The sequence below is a fragment of the Cheilinus undulatus genome, linkage group 11 (genome assembly GCF_018320785.1).
Source record: "Cheilinus undulatus linkage group 11, ASM1832078v1, whole genome shotgun sequence".
Lineage (NCBI taxonomy): Eukaryota > Metazoa > Chordata > Actinopteri > Labriformes > Labridae > Cheilinus > Cheilinus undulatus.
In genome coordinates this window covers 32,429,932-32,438,792 of record NC_054875.1, presented here as the reverse complement: position 1 = coordinate 32,438,792, position 8,861 = coordinate 32,429,932, and positions in this window count along the sequence as shown.

Genomic DNA, 8,861 nt, shown 5'->3' with positions numbered 1-8,861 from the left:
TGATTGTGCCCCAGTGCACAAAGCAAGGACCAAGACACGGTTTGATGAGTTCAGTGTTGAAGAACTTGACTGGACCTCATAGAGCCCTGACCTCAGCAGTGTTAATTTCGTCGACTAAAACTATGACTAAAAATGTTCGTCGACAGCCTTTTTTCCATGACATAAACTAGATTAAGACTAACAAAAATAGATCTGTGATGACTAAAACTGGCAAAAACTAAGCTTAGTTTTCGTCAAGATGATGAAAACTAGACTAAAATGTAATGTAGCTTTTGTTGGACATTCAAAATCCGTTTTATTTCTCCACTGTTGGTAAATCTGTCAAAATACAATGTAGCAGTAGCTATTCTACCTCTTAGCAGTAGGAAACAGGGACCCCAGGTTTGGCAGCATGCATAGAACACACTACCATGATTTGGTACCACATTTAGGCAAGAGAATAACTGTTTGGACTAAAAGTAAAGTCTAAAATGTAAGGACTTTTTATGGACTAAAAGTAGACTAAAATGTTTTGAGTTTTCGTCGACTAAACATAGACTAAAACAAAAAAGGATAGAAATGACTAAAATATGACTAAAACTAAAATATATTTCATTTAAAGACTAATACTAAGACTAAAATTAAAAGTAGTTGCCAAAATTAACACTGGACCTCAACCCCATCGGGCACCTTTGGGCCAGGCCTTCTCGTCTGGCATCCATGCCTATGCTCATAAATGCTCTACAGAATGAATGGGCACAAATTCCCACAGAAACACTCCAAGATCTTATGGAAAGCCCTCCAAGAAGAGTCGAAGCTGTTATTGCTGCAAAAGGGGTCCACCTGCATATCAAAGTTCATATATTTGAATACAATGCATTACAATCCTGCTGGTGTAATGAGAATACTTTAGTTCACCCAGTGGATATGAGGCAGCTTTGTTTTTTCAAAAGGTAATATAATGATTTCATGTAAATTTTTCTCTTCTCATTTTCCTTGAATAAAACATAATATAGTCCTGGAAAAGGCAGCTATTAAACTTTCCAGCATTTGGGGTCAAAACCCCTGTATGGGTTGTTAGACAAATTGAAAAGTAGAGCAAAAAGAGACTTTCGCTGGTTTTACTTTGAATATTTAGAAATTTATGGAAACATTTTACTTTCTATGGGATTCTTAAAACTTGTTTCAATGAAGCAGGGTCCATTCTGGTGTTTTTGTTGAAAGCTACTTACCTTTTAATAGTCATAGAGGGGCAGTTTTAGTGTTTTCCTGTGCCTTTTTCATGTGCACTAGAGAGTCTTTTCTTCCATTAAAGAATCTGACTGCAGGTACAGACAAAAAAAGAGGTTTCTATATTTTCCCGTAAAAAAAATCAAAGCAGACAAAAACTGAGTGTCTGTGAGAGAGAAAAGTCTGAATAATACATCAGAAATCTCTGAATTATTTACAAGGTGGAGGGTGCTGGTGCAGGCAGAAGAGGGTGAAGAGAAAGAAACAGAAAATTGATAGAAAGCATTAGAAAGAATGGAAAAAAAGGTAATAATACCAGAAGGAAAACCGTGAGTGATGAATGTTTTCATCCTCAGAAAGGCCTCGTCGGCTCGGGGTCTCCCTCCTGCCCTTCCTCTCCGCCCTGTTACCATTCAGCGGCTTCTCCCCTGGGTGTGGGGCTACCAGGAGGGGTCCGCTTTCACATCAAAACCCTCACACAGAGACACGCAGACTGTTCAAGAAAAATAGGGCAAGGGAGAGAAAGGGCGCAATAGCAGGAGGTTGTGCGAGTGCGTATTTGGGGGTGCAGCGGGTATTCAAATCCTTTCTGCTGTGACAAGGTCTGCCAGAGTTCAGACTCGGAGTGCCATAGCCAAAGACAACACATACACACTAAAAATGGACGTCAGGGACCAGTCATGTGATGGGCAGCTGGGGAGAATAGTGAAAGATATCTGATGGACAGGAAACAGAGAGCAGGAAAGGATCTTTGCTGTGGTTTGTCTGAACAGTGTTTGATTCAAAATGACTCGCTGGATGTTTAGTTTAGCTCTCAGAGATGATTTACAGCCCAGGCGTAGACACTTTTATGAGCTCTGTGACAGCACTGAGACACAACAGCGGAGGTTATCTGTGTCTCTGTTGTGCTGCTTATGTGTGTGTGTGCTAATAACAGCTTCTACTTGTTTTACCTCCACATTAGTTGGACATTTACAGGCCAGTTGTCGTGTCTGTATGCTGTATATGATCAGTAAGGCAGACACTGACAGACGCACATGCCTGCTGACAAGACCTCAAAGGTCTACCGCCTCGTTTTTAGCCCCCTGCCTTTAATCCCCTCTGCAGATTGCTCTAACAGAACTTATAGTTCACACACTCATTCGCTCCTTCTTTCCGTGGTTTCTATGAAATCTACAGGAGGGATTTTAAACTTCGTCCATCCATGCTTTAAGCACCCCACCACCCACCTCCTGGTCCATATGTCTGGGCACCAGAGCTCTAAATGTGCAAGCGGCCCCCCAACCGCACTCTCATATATGCTTCACATCCTGGGAAAATGTACACGTGCCTGCCTCACATTTGGGTCATGTGAGTCAGACATGTGGAGAGAGGGAATACAGGGGGATCGCGAAGTGGTTATTAACACGCACAGATATGAGGGGATGAGTATGTGCAGCTGGAAATTGTTTGTTGTGTGTGGACAGAATCCACATCGCAGATGCATGAGTATTAAACTTTTCATGCTTTCGTATCAAGTTCCTGAAAACAAGTCATTTTTTGATTTCCTGAAAGTTTTGTTTTCTTTTTAACACCTTGAAAAAATGAGGCCCAGGATTGTCAACACCACTGTAAGTGTTTGTAATCACACATCTGCACATGCAATCTCAACAAAACAGGAAAAAAGAGGTTAGGGAGTGAACTCCCTTCCACTTTTGTACCAACATCTTTCCCCACATGTAATCTAAGGACATGGGCAATTAGCAAACAGCCCACTTTCTGACAAGCTATTCATTACAATTACGCATCTAGCTGTACATCAAAGTGGTCATAAAATTTGCCAGGATTGGTGAAAGACAGACTGCTTGGCAGAAAAATGGTTAGGGGTAATGTGTGGAAGGAAAGGGTAGAATGAGAAGCAGCAACATGAAGAAGACCAGTCTGAGTAGATGTCAAGATTACCCTAAAAGCCAGTGTATAAGATGAGCTTTTAATACCATCTTCATCTGAAAAGTTTGCAGAAAAACATCATAGCCAAGTGAGTAGTGCTTAAATGCCTGCTGCACATCAGGTCAGGTCATGCCAGGTATGGGAGCATATGCCAGTTCGGCACCTCGTCACATCAACCTTGGTCCTGCACTGCTCTGGCCTCCTGATGACCATCCTCCAGGCTTGCACCAGACTCATGCCCCATCTCTCCAGGTATCCTCCCAGCTGCCCCCCTCACAACGGTTGTCTGGTGTGTGGATCAGCCCACTGGGTCCTTGGTACCCAGTATGCAGTGAGCTGGATCAGGCCCAGGAAAGCACGCCAGGTACCCATAAAAGCGCAGCTGGCCCTTCCCATCCTCGCTCCCCTGAGCAGGTCAGCATTAGACACACAATCTTGCCAACAATACCAAAAAATGTGCGAAGAGAAGTCATCACCTAAGAGTCCAGCCAGCCCCCCTGGCCATCAGACAAAGTCTGGGCCTCTCAACAGTACAGACTGGGAGGACCAAGGACTAAAAGACTGAAGATTCGTCTGCACACTCAGCTATCACCACACTGTCTTGCTCAACGAACCCAATGGCCCAAGCAGGAATATAAGTCAGCGCTGATCTCAGCCTTGAAGTCAGCGGATCGATGGATTACGCTGCCAAGGTAGGTGAACTGCTCTACAACTTCCATGCTCCCACCATTCACAGACACTCTCTCTACTCTCTAGTCTCTACTGCTTGGTTCCACCCCGGCCTGGACAGCAAATGGTTATTAAGTTGGAGTGCACTGCGTGATTTTCAGATGATTTTGACACAGATTTTAAGTCGCATAACTCACTTGAAAGTAGGGCCAACTTTCAGTGTGAGTATGCATCATTGAAAGGCTGACCACATCCTTACTAACCAACCAATCCAACACGGCTCAACCAGCTGCTCTCAACTGGTCGGATGGATTTCTGACATGTTTGACATTTTGGTAACAACTGCATATGCTCACACATAGACAGTTTAAACACAAGCAGAATCCCCAACAGCAATACCTTTCTGATGCTCCCAACGAGCAAGAAATAGGCCTACTTGTGAACCTCCAGCTTACACAGAAACTCCCTAGACTTTTTTCACAGATCTTCATGACTTCACTCGACTACTGCACTCAGATCATGTAAGACCATCGGACAAAAGTGTCAGCACATAAATTGTGTACGATGGCCATGTGTCATAAACAGATGCTCACAGTGTGAGCTGACATTCAGATGACTGTAGTAGGGTCAGCTGGAAATCACAGTGCGCGCCTGGCTCTACTGGATTCCAGTACTGAATGAATACTCTATCCATTTTCCTGCAATTACCCTGGGCCAAGTTGCACTAGCAGCAGGCTAAGCAAGTCAACACAGACATCACTCTCCCCAGCAACATTTTCCAGCTCTTCCTGGGGGTTTCTGAGGCCATGTGAGATATGTAATCCCCAGAGAGTCCTGGGCCTGCTCCGGGGTCTTCTCCCAGTTGGACGCACCCAGAAGGCTTCCACAAGGGAGCAGTGGCTCTACTTCATGCTCCCTCTGGAAGTCCAAGCTCCTTACCTAAGGCTGAGCCCACACACCCACTTGACAAATCTCATTTGACACAAAACTAACTTAAGAATTAAGAATTTTTTTATTTTCACAGTTTGAATGCTTGGCATCGTTATACACAACTCAAACATGGCCTTTAAGGTAGCGTTTCTTCATGCAGAAATCACCTCTTGCCCCAGCTGGGAGTTCTCCAATGCTGCGTGATGTCATCTGCAAAGAACTTATTCTTCCCACTTAATGTACTTTGAGACTTCATAAATGCTTTCCTAACACTGATGTATCAAAAGGCACTGAAAAATTTGTATTATTGGGAAGCATAGTAGAATTTCTAAGTGTGTTTCGCTAGTTAACAACAGTTAAATTGTGACACCGGTTCTGTAGCTACATCCATGCAAATCCCCTCACTGGTTGACATTGTTTACAGGCTTGCAGTAAAATGGCACCATGCTCAAAGCTGCCGCCATGTTCTCCTCAATGATGCTGACTGGCCTAATCGTTTTCTGATGTGGAACAAGCTTTGCAAGATGGGTCAGCTTGATGACAGACATGAGATCTAGCCAGTCCATCAGTTTTGTGATTACACCAAGATGTCCAGTCACTGTAACTTTAGTTGTCTCTTCGATCCTAGACCCAGTGTCCAGCCAGTAAGTCAGAAAGACTCATCGTATTTCTAAGGATTAGCTTATGACTGAAACACAACTTGTCTTTGCTGCAAAAAGATTCAAATATTTAAAGAAGGCATCCAGATGGTCTATAACTTTCGCATGTGAAGTAAACACAAGCTACTGCTCGCTAACTTTCTGCCAACAGTTTGGCTCTGTACAAAAAACATGTCATCACTTTGTGCTATTACAAATTTAGTGTATTAACCCTTTTACAAAACGTTATTATTGGAGCAATGCCAGGAAACAGAAATGTAAAGGCAGCAGTAGAGGGCACTACAACACTCTACGTTTTGGAAATTCTGCACATTTCTCACTTTATTTCTTGTGCAGTCATACGGACACATAATCAGACACCTGGTATGTAAAGTCAGTAATCATTTATATCAAAACCAGAGTTGTTGCTCAGTCTAGAAGTTGCACACACTCATACACATCAAAATCCATCCTTCATGGTGCTCTAAGAGGGGGAGTCGAGCGGGTGAGTGACTGCGAAAGAAACAGAGGGGCCTGTGTTTACACTGGCAGGGCGAGCAGCTCGTGAGCCCAATTTGAAATGGCCTGCTCCCTTCGAACAAAGAGAAAACTCCGCTGTGACTGACGGGGCCTGCTTGGCTTTTGAGCTCCTTCATCATCAGTCCATTTTCCCAGCATGCCTCACTCCCAAGAGCGTCTGAAACCAAATGAAACAAATAAGGGGGATTAGAAGGAGCATGGTTGTCATAGCGGGATCATGGCAGGAGGTTGAAGGGGTACAGAAAGAGTCAGACACTTAATGAGTTGTCCCCTGACTTGCGGCACACTGTAATTCCGGCACTAATAGAGGGTCTGGAATGCCAAGGACAACCCGACTGTGTAATTTCTGAGACCATCTCCGTTGACAATCTGCAGTTTTTCATCCCTAGAGAGAAAAATAAATCTACAAATAATTGGCGTACATTTCCTTCCATGTTGTACTATGTTTCCACCATGTGTTCCAAGCCATTTTCTCTATCTAATTGCATTCAAAGGGAAAGTTCACAACCAGCACAGGGGCCCCCTTGGGCTCAGAGTGGACCACGAATACCGCACTGATCTTCTTTTAAGATGTGCATAAATTATCAAAAGAGGACCGTTCATCATAAAGCCTAGCATTACCGTCTGTTTCACAATACCATCTGTCTTCTGGGAAAGAGAACTTAGCTCTTGTATTGGCATTTGGATCTCCATTGACAGGCCCAAACTGATTGATCCACATAATTACATTAGATGGCTTTAGTCCTCTTCACAGCAGATTTGCAGTTGAAGATGGACTCACGAAGTACGGATACGTCATAGCAGAGGCGTCCAGCTGGAGAAAAAAGGAGGGTCAGGAAGGCCAGAGAGGAAGCTAACGAGTGAACGGATTGATGGAGCAGCGACTACAACACAAGGTCCGTCCCATCAATCACAGTGACACACACTCTCACACACAATGGTGTAATTATGTTATCCAGCTGATCCGGTTGTTATCTGTGCACTCAACACTTCTTCCTCCACCTGTTACTCCTCACAAATCATCTTTGATGGGTTCAGAGAAAGCTTAGAGATGATTTCCACCCACGCCACCACACTGGACTTAGTGTCCACCACCAGTATTAGTAAGAACAGGGTTCTTTCCTGCTGAACAGCTATAAATTCTGTGTAGAAGCAGACTTGAAGATAGGCTACTTAACAATGTGATTTAAAAGGCTGAAAAAGTAGGAAAATCCCCCTACACATGCACACCACAGACATGTTAAAAGTTGGAAAACAATGCTCAAATACTGTACCGATTAGTTAAAATGCTAAACAGAGAAAAGGCACTAGCACCGAATGAGCACCAGGTTCTTTTGATGGAAAAGGGGTATGAGAAAGCAGGAGCTCAGTGCTTTTAACTGCATCCACCAGGGTCTATTTTTAGTCATGGGGTAGAAAATCTACCTCTTAAAAAGTACCTGCTCTTGAGGTAGCACTTCCCAAAAGTCAAGGAACTACATGGGGTGAGGCAACAGTGCTGAACATTTCTGATTAATGTCTAGGTCAACGACCCTGCCAACGACTCTTAGGTGCCAACGAAGCTCATTAACTTTTTAATGTTTTGACAAAGGTAGGGAGGGATGAAACATTTTCAAGAACCTCAATCAAGTCAAGTTTCTCTGCTTGGATAAAGCCTTGGATAACCATGGCCTGGATGACTGAACACCAGCACAGTCATATGATAAGAATATCATTGAATAACATAATTAAAACTATAGAAAAAGTTTTGCTTGGCATCTAAATTTTCATAAGTTACTAGATCCGATATCATACAACCAGTTTAATCTACTTTGTCTTCCTGAAGCCAGCTGTCAGTATCCCCAATTTGCATCATATTTCTGGGACCCAAAAATGGGTGTGGCCAATCAGAATCGTCTGAGGAGATGAGGCAGTAGCTACGGGCCTTTCTTTATGAAACAAGGAGCAAAGAATTGAAAGCTTTTCATGGCAGAAAGGTGTTTTTGCTCTCCTGTCAAGCTGCTTCAGCATTAGAGTGTGGTAGTTACGAGGGGGAGGTGTTACAGTGCCAGTCTGCACAATGGCTGCTGGTAGAATGATTAGCTTGGATGTAGCCACAGCTGCAGTTTTATCAAAATGAAACCCCTTTTTTTTATCAAAACAAGAGTAAAGAGCCACTATGAAAGCTTTCCATGACAGAAAAGATGTTTTTGCTCTTCTCCTGACAATCTTCAACACTAGTTTGCGATTGTTATGCCTTTACATAAGTTTTATCCAAATCATACTTCTCAGTTCATATACTATAACTGTGTTTGGCTGTCAAGCACAGGTTGATACTTGAGCTGTGCATAACTACTACATTATTTTGTCTTGTTGCTCTGATTGGCCCGTAATGAATGTGACATTCATTTGTCAACTTCTGAGAATTTTTTTTTTAAGTCCTGCCCTTCCAAAACGCTTTCTATGGGAGCTTAACCAGATGAATCTGAAATATATTCATGCAATGTCTATTTGGCTTGTCAGGTTGGGAATGTTAGGCCCTGGTAAAAATGCAGACAACAGTAGGCAGAAAACATCAAATTCCTTGAACCTAATGTTGATTGAAAAGCACCTAAAGAACCAAGTAGGTGAATCTGAAAGATTTCTTTTTCTGTTTCTTCAACTTGGTGTCATGAAGGACCATACCCATCCCAAAAGAATTTTTTGCATCAAGCATTTATCTTGCATTGTGATCAATTTTCATGCACCATTTGTGCCTTTCCTCCCCTGTAATTGTTTTCTAATGTTGTGTCCTCTTTTGCATGATTTCTTATGTCTAAGTATTCATGAGGCACATTTTTTCACACAGTGAAACTTGCATTCATTTGCACACTTTCACATGAACATGTCAACTTTGGAGATAGTCCTGCAGAATCTCTAAAGCTGTAGTTTTACATGTGAAGGATATGTTGAGTTCAAATGTGGTTG